This window comes from Asterias amurensis, chromosome 19, assembly GCF_032118995.1.
Source record: "Asterias amurensis chromosome 19, ASM3211899v1".
Taxonomy (NCBI): Eukaryota; Metazoa; Echinodermata; class Asteroidea; order Forcipulatida; family Asteriidae; genus Asterias; species Asterias amurensis.
Genome location: NC_092666.1, coordinates 1388745 through 1405587, shown reverse-complemented (window position 1 = coordinate 1405587; position 16843 = coordinate 1388745). Strand labels below are relative to the sequence as shown.

The window sequence follows — 16843 nt, the reverse complement described above, 5'->3', positions numbered from 1 at the left end:
TTGTGTATACGCATGTAAAAGAACCCAGTGCTCTTATCGAAAAGAGAAGGGGTTCGCCCCGGGTTCCTGGCTGTGGCTGCTGTATGCGCCGTAGCACCTTATAAACCCTTATCAGGTGCTACATAATTGGGTCCCAGAATTCATAACTTTCAATAACAGTCTTTCTTGAGTTTGTATATAACTCAGTGCCTTGAGTACATTGTTGGTTGACACGTGCGCTATGTAAGACTTCATTTCTTACTATTATTATTATAAGTCTGATTTTTGCTTGGGTAAAAAAAAAAAAAAAATTAGTTCTTAGATTTTCCGAGATCGTCAACGAGAAACCAAACGTAATTTCCACTGGCATTATGACTTTAACATGACAACTAATAATTACTGTGTGGAACAAAACAAGTCTTGTAGAACCGGTCTGCATTGATCATAGTCATTAAGTTTTCCGAGATCAGTTGACGAGAAACAAGAAACAATTTTCTAATGGCCTTATGACTTTAACATTAGACAAGAAAATAATGACCAACTCTCCTTTAAACCACACAGAGCAAATATTACTTAAAGCCTCATACCTCGCCGCCTTATTCACCCCTCGTCAATTCCAATCTCACAACCCCTGCCCTAACAATTCGCCTCTCGCATGACTCGTCATCACAGTTTCTTCGCACTTATTCAAGCCAAGTCACTCCTACCCATCTTCAGTTATCTTGTCGCTGGAACACCTCACCATAGGAAGAAAGAGGACTCTTTTAGGGGTCTACTCCTTCGCTATTCCTCTCACAGCTCCCATCTTCCAATTACTGTCAAAACAAATCCATGTTTACATCCCAGCTATTGTCCGTGTCTGTTACCGTCCGTTCACCCATTAACTACTATCCATTGCAGTGGGGCGAAATCCCCAAGGAACACCGTGCTCGCTGTGGTGGAACCGACGTATTAATTAGACGGCGCCAGCGGGTCCAAGAGACCGCCGAACGGCAGCGGTAAATTCTTGATGAGGTTAGGCCGTGTGATGCACGACTTGGGACCGCGTAGAGTTGTCTGTGTGGAGACGGTCCATTCTCCGGAGATAAAAATGGGTTGGGATTATATGTAAATGATTGAAGGAGGAGGGGGGGGGGTATGTCCGATTTTATAATAAGCAAGCTCTACAGAGCTGGAAGAGAGACAAAAGCAAATTTGAAGTAATTAATTTCGAATGCATTCTGCAGGTTGAAGCTATAGGCTGCTGTAATCATTGGTACGCATTGTATTGCCGCACACTCGGTGCATGTGTATCTGCTAAGTAACTGGCAATAGGAATTGTCACCTTTAAAGCATATAGCTATTTTAAAGGCATGGACACGATTGGTAATTTTTACTCAGGATATTTGTTAGCATCAAAATAACTTACTAGGTAACGAGCAGTGGAGAGCTGTTGATGGTATAAAACATTGTGAGAAACGGCTCCCTCCGAAGTAACGTTCTTTTCGAGAAAGAAGTAATTTTCCACGAATTTGATTTCGAGACCTCAAAATTAGATTTTGAGGTCCCGAAATCAAGCATCTGAAAGCACACACAACTTCGTGTGACAATGGTGTTTTTTTTCCATTATTATCTCGCAACTTCGACGACCAATATTGAGTTCAAATTTTCACAGGTTTGTTATTTTGTGCATAATAAAAAATTTGAGATACACCAAGTGAGAATACTGGTCTACGACAATTACCAATAGTGTCCAGTGCCTTTAGAGCATGGAGCTATTTTAAAGACAATGGGCACTGTTGGTAATTTTTACTAACGATAATTGTCAACAAAACAACTTACTTGGTAACGAGCAATGGAGAGCTGTTGACCGTATAAAACTTTGTGAGAAACAGCTCCCTCTGAAGTAACTTAGTTTTTGAGAAAGAAGTAATTTCTTACTCCAACTTTAGCTGAAGCCTTTTTATTGTTAATAATATAATATAATAATTATAATATGCATCTGCAACACACAAAATTAATTAAACAAGGATGGTTTTTTTATTCGCTTGCAACTTTGATGAACAATCCTGAGTCCAAATTTTCACAGATTTGTTATTTATGCATATGTTGGGATAAAACCAGTGAAAAAAACTGGTCTTTGACAACTGAAATGACAAATTCTGATCAAGTCGCTGACGAAGCGCCCGCAAGGGTTTATCAACCCGTTCATTTTTAATTTCTGCCCCATGCTTTTTAGCTTGATGAACCGCTCCACTAGTTAAAGAAAAAAAAATAACAGCCGAGGGGTTCTCGGAATACAGAACTCGGAACCGAGTAATTTTCACTACACTGGTTTAAAGGTATAGAGTTTTATAGGTATGCTGATTTTTGCCACAATTATTAAGAGAGGATCAATTCAAGTCTCACGTTTAAGTTTCAGCTGATTATTTTGATTTTCTGACAAAAAACAGCCCAAAATCAAAACTTATTTTCACAAAAATGCCTCACCCATCCACTTTTAGCCAGGTAAGGCATCCTGGGCACTTTTCCCATATGGGGACATGCAAAACTTCGCAATTGGGGAATTACATTTTTTTTGTCGAAAGGTGACGTCATAATTTGACCAAAAGTCATCATTGCAGCCAAAAATATAATAGTGACGGTGTTCAATTGAACCAGCACACTCGGATAGGGTATCCGCAAGAAGCCATACTGACTCGCGCAAATTGTGCTTTTCTGGATGGGCCGAAAGTTAAAAATGTATTCACAGGGCAAAGAAAAGCGGCCATTTTTTACTTTATTGTGACTCTGGAAATCGCGTTTTGACTGTGCAAATCGACCAAAGGGAGGATGCCAGCCGCGTCTCTGGCTGCTTCTAGATGCCTAAAAAGGTTTCAAGCCTGAAAAGTATTTCAATATTTTAGTGAGAAATTATCTCTTTCTCAAAAACTACGTTATACTTCAGCAGTGGGAGCCGTTTATGACAATGTGTTATACTATCAGCAGCTCTCCTTTGTTTGGTACTCAAATTGTTTTGAGTATATACCGATATAGTGTCCATCGCTTGAGGTTTTGATTGACATTAACTTTCAGAGTCATTGCTAGACGTACACAGACCCTTTAAAACCTAAGGAGCCACCAGCGAGGTCCCGTGTAGTGGTTGATAGACACACCAGCCCGGGGGTAACATGGACCGGAGAAGAGGTCGAGATGTCTACGGGGTGGCAGAGCAGACTTTCCCCCGGTAGCGATACCTGCGCCGTGGTCGTGTACGGAGAGCCGGCGGGCGAACAACGGGAGCGTAAAATTGACGAAGTTGCACAATTCGCACGCACTGTCTGCCCTACTACACGTTGAATTCCTGGTCACGAAGGACAAAATAATGCCCCACGGTGATCTGATTCAATCACCAACACCCCCCCCCCCCCAAACATTATCTACATCGGGAATTTTTGTCCGTGATTTGTTGCACAGTAAAAAAGAAATCAAGGGTCACTGTTCGCCACATCTTTTAAATTTCAAATTTTTTTGAAATGTCTGCAAAAGAATCTCATTTACAATGAAACTAGAACGTTCATGTTGTTTGTAAAGTGGTGAAACGTTATTTTAGGGACGTTCCAATTCGGTAAAATTACTGACAAAAATAATTTAAAAAAAACACACAATAAAACAAGACAACTATTTTAGTCAGTGAAAGACGGGTACTTCCAACTCGATTTAGAGTGAAGTTCGTTCCAATTTCACTTCAAGTTAAGGTACACTGGTAATTACTCAAGACAAATATTAACTTAAAAACTGATTTGGTAACGAGCATTGGAGAGTTGTTGATAGTATACAACATTGTGGGAAACGACTCCCTCTAAATTAATGTAGTTTTTGAGAGAGAGGTAATTTCTCACTAAAGTAATAAAAGACTTAACTAGCTAGAAGTCTTTTATTCCAATCTGAAAGCACACAAATTCCATCATTTTCTCGCAACTTCGATGACCTATTAATTGAGCCCAAATGTTTACAGGCTTGTTATTTTATGCATATGATGGGATACAAGACTGGTCTTTGACACTTACCAAACGTGTACCTTCCCTTTAAAAAGAGTGACACTGATTGACTTTCACTCTTAAAAGAGCCAAAAAGACACCATCGGAGAAGAGAGAGAAATGTTTAGAGAGTATGTTGGTCAACCCTGTACCTCCATTAATAATTATTTTGTTTGGAAATCTTATGGCCGGTATCCTTCAAGTTTGGTAGAACAACCACACTCTGCACTCTAAAAAAAAAACATAAATAAACTAATAAAGCCCAAACGTTGCTTGCACCGTATAGCAATAATGGCACCCAGTGTGCCTTCTCTGCAATAGACACAAGGTCATCTAAAACTACCCTTAAACAAACACAGAGCAAATTGCATTAGGCTAGTTGAAACAATAACAATTGTAACAATGTCGTTGTCATTTTCTGCCTATCTTTGGGCTGTGATCTTCAAAGCTAAGGAAACATAACATTGCTCTTACGTAAAATCACACCTCATAAGTATAGCGAATGGAAAAGGAAGAAATTACAAAACGAAATGAAATAAAGTAGGAACCATCGCACGCGCCATTAAGTGGACTTGATTCAATCAGTGCATTTATACGACAAAAAGCAAACATGTTGTTCTTTGTATGTCGTGTAGCTCTTGAGATTTATCTAATTAGGACAGACGTCATCTGATTATGGTCACCGGTCCAGATTTACTGCAATTATAGAGTCGCTGCCCCGCCTCGGTTTATTTACAATACCGGTACCAGCTCCCCATCAACCACGTGTGGGCCATGATTAGCTGTATGTACGGTGTTCCAAAAACGTTATGTGAATCACCCATATTAAAGGATCTGTACAGACCATGTGATCTTTGTTTACAGTAAGTGTGACCATGGTGTGACCTTGTACATTCTTTGGCCAGTCTGGCAGGCAAGATACTGCACTGATCATTTACGAAAGTTGACATTTTGTGTCATAATTCCACACAAACCCAAGAGTTGTGATTTTAAAAGCTGGACAAGTATTGAAATGTGCCCCCTTTCATCATATCAACAGTTGATAAAAATTAGACTGTGCAATCTCCATAAAATATAAGATTTTATGTTTTCTTCGATTGAGCTGTGTACAGATCGTGCCTGCAGGAAGTCCACGCTCTGTGGCTCTTTTCTGTACGTGTGATGTCACAGGTCACATCCTCTAGTGGGTGCGTTCGTTTAGCTTCCCCGGGTCGACCCCGGTGTGTGCCGTTTTCTTTTTCCAGGACGAACGTGTTCAGAAAATTACCCACATTCGTCCTGGAAAAAAAAAACCGCCACACACCGGGGTCGACCCAGGGAAGCTAAACGAACGCACCCATAGTAATGATTCTGAACAATAATGGCAATACAAACTTAACGTTGCCAATTATGATACAATTGAAAAACGTTTCACTTCAAGTACCGCGGTTATGGACAAGGAAATTCACTGTAGGTCTACCCCCCCCCCATGCCAAAACTTGCATATGAGAAATGTTTCTGCTCAATGTTGCTGACAGAGTTTTTATAGACCTTATGCATTGACGTCATCCAGCCGCCATCTTAGAGAAAAAACGGTGACGAAACAATCGAGACGCACAGATTTGTACGTGCGGCGCACAGCATTTGCCAATGAACAACTTCCGTTTGACCTCTAGGTGAGGGCGCCCCACATAAATGACGTCATGTGCATAAGGTTTATTCTTCCTGAGTGGAAATAATCGCTATGGAAAAAGATACAGTCGTAATCCCCATTTGAATCTGATAAAAAAAAAACATTTCTCAAATTATGTATTCCTTTTCGAAATGTTCTTCCTCCCTATATACATAACCGCTTAAAATGTTCGGCGATATCTCAAGAAACACGACCACTTTTGAAATGAAATGTTTACAGATGAGTTTTATTGGATTAAGGACATTATACATGTAGAGCAGTTCCAAAAGCTTAAGGTTACTGATGTATATACACGTTTTGTTCCTTTGAGCTTTGCACACTTGTGCATGTTGAAAGTCTGCTTTCTGGTGTTTCTGTAAACGTGATATCGCGAGTTATATGCAAGGTGACATGGCTTCTCCAGGCCTCCGTATTTTCCATCGTTGATGAACACAATACACCATCGTCCCATCATCACTGTCATCATCTAACGTAGATCATGGTAATTTGATCAACCTCTAGCCATATGGGGCACACGCTGCTCACAAGGTGCCACGCGAGGCACAACTAGGCTGTTCCTTTTCCAGTAAGGGTAATTTTTAAAGTTGTCCTTGCTCTATTGGCAAGAAACTAATGAACGACGTTGAACATATTGAGAACATTTCGTGTAAACAAACAAACAAACAAACAAACAAACAAACAAACAAACAAACAAACGATGAATAAACAATTCAAATAAAGATGGGTTTAAAGCCATTATACACTTTCGGTAAACAGTATTGTCCAAGTCCCACACTTCGTGTATCACAACTTATATATAAAATAACAATCCTGTGGAAATTTAGGCTCAATCGGACATCGGAGTCGGGAGAAAATAACGGGAAAACCCACTCCTGTTTTCGCGCGTTTCGCCGTGTCATGACATGTGTTTATAACAAATCCGTAATTCTCGTCAACGAGAATTTATATTGTTTTACCGTTTTCTCAAAAAGTAAAGCATTTCATGGACTAATATTTCAAGAGAAGTCTTTCACCATTACCTTCTGTAAACCCTGTAAGTTATATGTAAATCTGTGAACTTTTTTGTTTTTTTCTGTACCGAAAGGGTACACGGGCTTTAAACGCACTGGCAGCTTTGGTAATTGTGAACCAGTATTCTCACTTGGTGTATTCCAACATTATAGAATAACAAATCTGTGAACATTTTGACTCAGTTGGTCATCGAAGTTGCAAGAGAATAGTGAAAGAAAAAACACCCTAGTTGCACAAATTTTTGTGCTTTCAGATGCATAATTAATAATAGGCCGGCTATAGGCAATAGTTATTTAATATTTGAGTGAGATATTACCTCTTTATCAAAAATTGTACGTTACTTCATAAGGAAGCCGTTTATCACAATGTTTAGAGGTAGACCAACAGCCCTCCATTACTCGTTACCAAGTAAACCGTTATGCTAACAATTATTAAGAGTAGTTACCAATACTGTCCGGTGCCTTTAACTGAATGTTCTTAGTCTGTGAACGTTTTTGTTTTGTGTTTGTATAAATAATAAAGCAAAATCGATCTGAATTAATTTGCATCTTTGTTTCAATGACACCATTTTCCACACTGGTAAAGTAACAGCAACTGAACTCGAGGTTAGGTCCTTGCGTCCTTGTCACAAAAGAGCGAATAGATCTCTCCCTGCTTGTAGAGTGCATTGAAGTTGTTTAAGTGACAATTTGGAAGGCGCATCTTACACACAAATATAACGTCCAGTATCATTACTAGAAACACGCTTCCGGCTACATCACATCTGCTCCCTAAACTTCTTAAGGATTGCATAAAAAAACGACGACCAACTGAAACATGGAGGACATGGAAATCGTCAAATTGGTGAAGAGAATTGAGAGAGTTGTTAAGGGGAAAATGATGTAGATGAAGAACCGATATCTGGAAACCATAATTAGCTTTCAATTTCAGACGGCCTCGCAGAACGTGCAGATTCTTAGATTTGGCGCGTTTTTTTTTTTCAATTCTTATTTTTATTTTGTAGATGTTGTCTGCGTTTTGTTTTGTAATTGCAGGAGCAGCGCAGGTGGTTGTCGGTTCGAGCTAAACAAGGATTTGTTAGTGCTGGGGGTTCAGGATGTTTTTAGTGGATAATTAGTTTGAAGATTGGAGGGTTGCCCGATCAAGGGGGCCCGAGTGCTCGAGTAGAATTGTTTCTCCGTTTTTTGCAACATGAGGAACAAATATTTTCAGTGAAGCATATTTTTGTCATTACGCAAAATAAAGTATAATAATAGAATAACTATGAGAAGTCCTCTATTTAGCGGTTCAAAAAAATTGTGTCGGTGGTATCACGAAGTAAAACAAAAAAGGGGGGAAAATTGATATTTTTTTTTATATATATTATTATTATTTTTTTTTTTGGGGGGGGGGGCACAAATTATTATATAATAATGCTCATGAAAAAAAGTAAATGGCTGTGGCCAACTGCGTGTACCAACCAAAAGGACCAACGGCTATATTAATGCAAGCAATAGTTATATTGACCTGAAGTTCGGCTTTGCCAGAGTGTGAAAGGGCACCCCACTGAATATTTTACACAACGGAAAAATATACAACTTTTCAGTGATATTCACTTAAAATTTGCAATTTTAACATAAAACTGAGTAGAAACAGTGAAGTTGAAGAGAAATAAGAACAAACCAATTTGGGATTTAGTTATTTACAAAAGCGGTGGGGTGAAAAACTGGTAAAAAGGGGTTGGGCTTAAGAAGGGAGGGGTGCTGAGATTTAAAGATTATAGTGTGGGTAAGTTTACAAGAGTGGTGAGATTAAAGGCCATGTCATCACAGAGCTTTTTTTCAGCCACCTTGGAGGAAACAAACTTCACTGCATGCTCAAAGAACACTTCGGCAGCACACGAGACAGTCTTCTAGATATATGTAAGCTCACTACCCCAAGAAAACAATTAGAAACCTGAAATGGAGATTGCCTGGAACTGGTTGCCTGTAAATTATCAAGGGTGACATGACCTTAAAGCTTTGTTTGTTGGGTTGTTGTGAGTGGTTGTTTTTTTGTCCACCATGTTTGTTGTTCTGTGATGACGCAGCAGCTTAACATCTAAAATTGAACCAAACTGAACAATATTTCGGTATCTCGTCTGAGCTATCATTATTGCATTAAATTAAAACCTGATAAGCGAAAGAGATCACGGTAAAAAAATATAAGGTTTCTTTACAAGGTGGGGACCCTATAGCAGAAAACATATCACAACTCATCCAGAATAGAAACCCCAAACAAAAGATATTAAAACATCACCCAAACAGAGATCCAATCTATATTTATTACAAACATAAACACGGATGATCGTTACAGTCAGGCGTAACTCGCCCGGTATCGCTATGCCGTGCTTTCGCACCGTTGGACGGCCGAGTCCGAGGTGTGTCAGTAATTGAACATGACGGTCGGCACGTGTCGATCCACGGTGCATGACACCTCGACCCCTCACGCTGCTGAGCGTGATAGGCCTCGGAGGGTGTCAGATCCACTATTTTGTCTTTTTTCTTCACTTGAAGTTGTTCTGTCGCTGTGAGGTAATAAAGTGGGTTTATATTTAGTCAGGCTGATTAGCATGTGTTAATAAAAAATACAAATTGATGGCAAGCTGTGCGTCTTCCCTTTCGGTGAAACGTTGATAAACCCATAGAAATAGAACCTGGGTTATAATTCTGTGTGATTAAAAACATATTGCTTGTCACGTGACCATGAATGGGTGAGGGAACGTAAGGGGTGGTACACCCCCCCCCCCCTCCAGAAGTACACACCCACATTGTGTCACTAGTTAATACTTTGTTTCATTATGAACATACCCTTTCAAAAAGGCACTGGACACTTTATAGTAATTCCTCAAAATAATTGTAAGCATAAACAAATTCCTTGGTAACGAGCAATGGAGAGCTGTTGATAATACAAACCATTGTGAGAAATGGCTCCCTCTGAAGTATCGTAGTTTTTGAGAAAGAGGTTATTTCTCACTCAAATAATATAAGGCTTCAGGGCCCGAAGCCTTTTACTTGGCATCTGAAAGTACGCAAAATGTGTACACAAGGATGTGTTTCTTTCATTATTCTCTTGTAACTGCGATGACCGATTGAGCCGGCCGTTTATATCACAGATTTGGGTTTTTTATGTTGGGATACACCAAGTGAGAAAACTGGTCTTTGACGTGAACCAAAATGGTCCGGTGCCTTTACAAAAATAAAATAAAACAAATTGGGAATTCTTCCCGAGTATGAACCCTGGTGATCCAAAGAGCTTCAACTAATTAAAGCCATTGGACCCTTTCGGTAAACAGTATTGTCCAAGGCCCATACTTCGTGTATCACAACTTCTATATCAAATAACAAACCTGTGAAAATTTGGGCTTAATCGGTCATCGGAGTCGGAAGAAAATAACGGGAAAACCCACCTTTGTATCCACGCGTTTCGCCGTGTCATGACATGTGTTTAAAATAAATCCGTAATTCTCGTTAACGAGAATTGATATTGTTTTACTGTTTTCTCAAAAAGTAAAGCATTTCATGGAATAATATTTCAAGAGAAGTATTTTCACCACTACCTTCTGTAAACCCTGTAAGTTATTTGTAAATCTGTGAACTTTTTTTTTTTCTGTACCGAAAGGGTCCAATGGCTTTAACCAATTACCTCTTTCCCTCGGGCAACCCTACGTAATCCTCGTTCCGTAACTGTTAAATTAGGAGTGAGGTTCACCAAGCAATGACAATTAGTCCAATCTCAAATTAATGATGTAGGGTCATTACCTCCAGAAACCTAAAGGCGATTAATTAAGGATTTAATTAACAGATTTAACAAGACCCACTATAATGCATGTTTTTTGTTCATGTCATCTCTCTAATTGAGAATGTTCAAGATAGCATGTTTGCATGCATTTTCTCGTTTAACTAGAAATGTTAAATAATTAACACTGGAAATTGTTTATAACAGTCACAAAGTAATTTGTACCCAATTCTGCGGTGACCAAAAGAGATTTGTTTTGCTTGATTGAAAAAGTAGATATTAAATTTGCATCGGGATATTCAGAATATCCATTTTGGTTTAACCCTTATTAACCGATGTGCGACAGCGACAGCGACATCGACAGCGACAGCGACAGCGACAAACAGCAAACAGCGACAAACAACAGACAACGACAACGACAACGACAACAACAACAACAACAACAACAACAACAACAACAACAACAACAACAGCAGCAGCAGCAGCAGCTGCAGCGGTAGCAACAACATTTACTGAACAACAATAACAACAACAACAGCAACAACAGACAGTGGCAACACCTATATACAACTGTGTGCAAATATTTTTAACATTTATAATAATCATTACCTTCTATAAAAAATCTTAATTGAAACGCATAAAAAAAAAACTACAACTGTCGGTTTCATCCAAACGCTTGTTAATTTTGTGTTTTAGCGGCTTTCTGTTGTATGGGAATGCAGCTGCGACCACTACTCATTAAAGCATATTTTGCCTATAACGGTGGCCCTTACATGTACAGTGTATACCGAGATGATTGCATGATCAACACTTAAAACAATAACTGATTAGATTAGATTAGAATAAGATTACATTTGGTGGAGCGCGCTTGAACAATTCCCCGTGGAATTTGTTTTTCAAATCTTCGAAAGAAAACATCTTTTGCGACTATACAGGAACCTGGAAAAGGCTCAACGTTTAGCAGCTCCGTTATCTGATCTTCGTATGCAACGTCATATTTTAAAGAAGTATCTTAGTTTGTACCCTTACACCGACAGCAACAACAACAACAACAACAACCACAACAACAACCACAACATCAACAATAACAATAACAGCACTTACAACAACAACAACAACAAACGGGTTTGCAGATACCATACGTGCATGGTCATATGACGCGTATTTGCTTAGTTTTGAATGTGTGTATCACTTTTAATCTCAACTCCTTAGGAACAGCCATCACCGGTACAAAAAATGAGCCTTCCATTCTTTTCTCATAAACTTGTAAAAGCCCAGCAACAGTTTCACGTCATTCCATTTCTGTTTATGAAAAGCGTACAGGTCTCCCAGCATCTAAACTGTTTTGAAGATAAGTACACAGTCTGTCACTATTTCATGCGGTAGCGTGTCTGTAGCATGCATAGCAATTGAGGCGGCACACAGACTGAGCGACGGAGCGTAACATCGCTAGCTGCCCGTTAGCGCAAATCGTGACCAGACGGCTGTTGCGTGTATTAGTCTTAAATACATGAAACACTATCGTTAATTACTCAACATAGTTGATAGCAAAAAACTTACTTGGTAACGAGCAACGAAGTGCTGATGATAGTTTAAAACATTGTGAGAAACAGCTCCCTTTGAAGTAACGTAGTTTTTGAGAAAGAGGTCATTTCTCACTCTAAAAAAAAGACTTCAGGCCTGAGGTATTTTATCATGCATCTGAAAGCACACAAAGTAATGCAACAAGGGCGTTTTTATTTTTCATTATTCTATCGCAACTTTTACTTTGACGACCAATTGGGCAAAAAATTTCACAGTTTGTTATTTTATGCATATGTTGAGATACACCAAGTGAGAATACAGGCCTTTGGCATTTACCAAAGGTGCCCAGTGCCTTTGACACACACACACAAAAGGCTACCAACCGTACATTGCTGCTTAGAAATTACCGCAATAAGTTTGCTTGCTTCATATGTTTTAAAAGCTAAAGTTTTTACCTTTGGTTATTGTCAAATACAAGTGTTTCTCATCTTGGTGTATCCCAACATAAGGCCTCATGTATAAAATAAAAAACTTTGACTCAATTGGTCATCGAAGTTGCAAGAATAAGGGGAAAAAAGAACACTCTTGTTGCATTATATAGTGTGTGTGTTTTCAGATGCCTGGGTAAAAGTAGTAATTAACATTAGTTAATCATTAATTTGTTCAAAAAGAAGTTTCAATTGTATTAATAGAACGATATTTATAAAAAAAAATAGACGAAAAAAAAATGGTAATTCAAGATATGTTTTTTTTCTTTTTCTGATCCGCTCCGTATACTTCTCTCAACAAAATCGAGGTTTCAGATTTCTCCATTTCAAATTTTTTTTTATTCACATATTGACATAAAACGGCCGTCGAGTGGTAGACAAGAAGTAGCCTAAACTACCATGCCACTTCATGCACTTGGCGCACTTAAGAACTGGAAAGCCCTTTTCCTGTACACGAGTAGCATACAATTACCATCGAAAGAGAGTGCACACTACATCAACATAGAACAGTTGTCCGGTTCTGATTTTGTGGTCTCTTTATGTTTTTACTAATCTCCCATCTGTTCTGCAAAATGATTGGTGCCGGGCTAGCTAGAGGAAGGGGTGGGGTAGGGGTATGTACTTTTGTAAAGTGATGGTTATATGCTATTAACTTGGGGGTTTAAAAGAGGTACATATTGTAGTTTTCTGCTTAGCGGTTACGTCTTTGCTCAGAAATTGCTTTGTTTCAGGAATCTGTAAATGATAGGTATACATCAATTTTATTTGGGGGTTTAGACGGAATACATACGTAGGTTTCGTAGTCATTGATTTTGGGGTTTGTAAAAGGAATGTTACCATAGTTTTGTGCTTAGCGATATACGTCCGTGCTTAGTAAGCTTTAAACAGTTTCTCAGGAAATTTCACTGTAAAGTGAAGGTTATACGTCATTGGTTTGGGTTTACATGGAGTCAGTTTACATTTATCCTGTAGTTTTCTGCTAAGCGATATTCGTCCGTGCTTAGTACAGAATACAAATTCAGGAAAGTAGCACTTGCACGTTAAACGGGCTTAAGCTCTTTTCGAAATATTGGGGTGGGCTCCAGGCTTTGGATTAGACTCCGTCAGTTCTTTTGAAATCATGCGCTATTTTGTACGTGGCTTCAATGGGTGGACGGAGCCGAAGCAGAAGACTACAGACTCCAACCGGATTTTCGAAAAGATCCATATCACAACTCCTGTTTGTACCAACATTAATGATCACTGATACCATGAAACCAAAAAGGCACCAGACTATAACACCCCAACTTGTGTTAAGCACATGGGCCAAGTTAACACAATGACATAAAGTGAAGACTAAAGTTTGTTTGGGCCCAAGGAGCTGCTTAAAAGCAGAAACTATTCTCTTTGACAATTTCCTGCTTAGCACATTAATAAGATAGGATAAGATAAAATAAGAACTTTATTATCCAACACTGAGGAAATTAAAACCGGCCTCGATTCAAACAGTAGGCCTACAGACAAAAACGCTAAACATTTTTTTAACAATAAACAGACAGATTGATTACAAATATTAACTGAGAATATCAGGTATTAAAAGTATGTTTCCGGTATGAACTTAAAATTATGGACAGCAAAATGAGCAGGATACCAGTCATAGATATTGTATTTCCGCTGGTAACCTTATTTCCACTAAGCATTAGTGTTGTCGTGCTTAGCTACTTTGTGTGCATTGATATAAACAATACATTTCTTTGAGCGTGAGTATAAGTTCATAAATGAACTGTTTAGTCCACAATGGTCTGTGTGCGAACTTGGCTTTAGTTTACATGTTAAAAATACACGCATGCTTGCTAAATATAGTATACGCCCCCCCCCAACTCCCCCACTCCCCCCCCCCCCCATCGCAACCCGAATAAGACTGCTCATGGTCCCCCAGTATCACAATTTATAATGACTTAGCCTATTTCTGTCCATTATTTACCCCCAATTCTTTGATTAAATTTCGAAACCCTCCAACGAACAGGTTTATCTATGATGTCATATTTTTTTTCTGCTCCATATCATCTGAAATGTTGTTCCCAATTAGTTAATGGGTTCCGGGCTTGGCTGTGTTTTTGTGTGGGCTTCCCTCCCCCATTGCTTCCTTTCCGGGCCTCTGGCCTATTGTGAATAAACTTAGAAAACAGGGACGTTTATATCCGCTGGCATTGTATTCCCTTTCAACCATTATAGTTTGTTAGGTAAGAAAATGACTACCTTTTAAAAAAACTTTTATAAATATATGTGAAACTGTAATATTAAAAATGTAGAAGTATTCCTGGATAAACTTAGAGAATGTTATTTTCGTCTCATCTGGTGTTTTATTCCCTTTCATTAGTTCAGTTTACCCTTTTCAAAGACTTTCTGTTTAAATATAAATTTATAAAACTGTCATCTTGAGATGTGTAAAACCAGACCACTGCCAACGATAACAATATAATTAATAATATAATTCACTCAAACGCTATTAAAGTCACACAACAGAAAACATTAAAACAAAAGCAAATACAGAATCTAAATTACCTTTAATAAAAAAAAGGTTATAAATATATTTTTTTGTAAAACTGTAATTAAAAATGTACAAGTATTTCTGGGGTTTTTCACCCACAAAGAGACTTGTTGGTCTGAGGCTCCTGTGATCTGTAGTCGAGCAACAAGACCGCAGGCCCCCCGACTAACTGACAGATGGCTACGCCAGTCTCAGGAGACGACGTGCGCATTTTACCGTCGCAACGCAAGACCACTACACCACAGTTAAAGAAAAAAGCACTGCATACTCGACCACCACAAACGAACCAATAAAAATCCATCATTCATACATGACAGCGACTGTCCAACCAATAGCAGAGTATTGAGTTTAATTCGCGCGGTAAACCCACCATAATTCATCAGCGAATGTACTACTACAAGGCACAAATTCTCGAATGTGCGTTTTGATCAAGACCGGAAAGGGGGAATAAAGCCCGAGTCTCTATCCGTTGTTTTGGCAGAATTCCCCCACGAGCATGTCGTGAGAGTATCGTATTCTCGTCAGTACCTCGGAGTCTAGATTCGGCATTAATGCATATTAGAGTTTCTTGCTAGAAATCTGGCATTGTTTAAATTTTACATGAGTGCTATTCCGGCAGGGGCTTCCGTCTGTTAGCTTTTGCCCTCTTCAGTTTCGTTTCTCTTCGACAGCAGAAGACTTCCTCGCGTTTTAAAAGTGTGTATTAACAACAAAAGTGGCGTTGCTGGTGTATGGTTTCGAGGACGGCAGTGAAACTATAATGCAACGATGTGCTACAACTGTTTTTCCCGCGTAAACTCAACGTGGATCACGTTGCTATGGAGGAGTGCCAGTGATGTTCCCGCCAAAAGGTTTGTTTGGATTGATTCTAGTTTAATGGGATTATCTGTTATACCGGAAACAGTGTTTCCTTTTTGGATGACTGTTATTTACATTTTCAATCCGTTTCATGAAACTTCGAAATTAATTGAAATATGTATTTCGTAAAACGTTACATTTCAGTCGTCTGCATTGTGTCTTACTTCTAATGCAGTACAATGCAATATAATTAGAATCAACAGATTCGCTTAAAGACAGTGGACACTATTGGTAAATGTCAAAGATTAGTCTTCTCACTTGGTGTATCTCAACATATGCATAAAATAACAAACAAAATTTGAGCTCAATTGGTTGGCGAAGTTGTAAGATATTAATGAAAGAAAAAAATAACCTGGTAACACAAAGTTGTGTGCTTTTAGATGCTTGATTTCGAGACCTCAATTTCTAAACTTGAGGTCTCGAAATCAAATTCGAGGAAAATTACTTTTTTTAAAGGAGCTGTTTCTCACAAAGTCTTATACTATCAACCTCTCCCCATTACTCGTAATCAAGAAAGGTTTTATGATGATAATTATTTTGAGTAATTACCAATAGTGTCCACTGCCTTTAAATATGCCTTAGCAGCCTAAGTCAAATGTCATAGAATTTGAGGGATTGCATCGCGAGGTATCAGTATATATAAGGTTTGCGGTAACATCATGTGTGCAACCTATACATCCCAAATTGAGAGACTGCTTGCAGTACTGATGCCATAGCTAGAGAGTGTTTCACAAATTGCATTGTTATAAATGTCATTGTTTCCTATACTTATTTGTAATATAATAACCCATGATCTCAATAAACTGCACTGGCTCCCCCGTTCAACAACGAATCAAATTCAAAATCCTCTTGATAATCTGGAAATCCATCAGTCCCCAGGCTACATGTAACCTTTTTAGGCTCATATCATTCTATCACCAATACAGTAGGCTAAGATCAATTCGTGACCCACTCACCTTGAATGCAACTGCCTGCTTCAAATCTGTTGGCCGATGTGCCTATGGTTATATTGGCCCTCGCCTTTGGT

General features: G+C 38.8%; 1 protein-coding gene across 1 annotated transcript in view; it reads right to left on the bottom strand.

The window, feature by feature from the left end:
* LOC139951266 (uncharacterized) overlaps positions 1–16843 on the bottom strand; it is a 221555-nt gene that overhangs the window by 123863 nt on the left and 80849 nt on the right. The window lies entirely within an intron of this gene.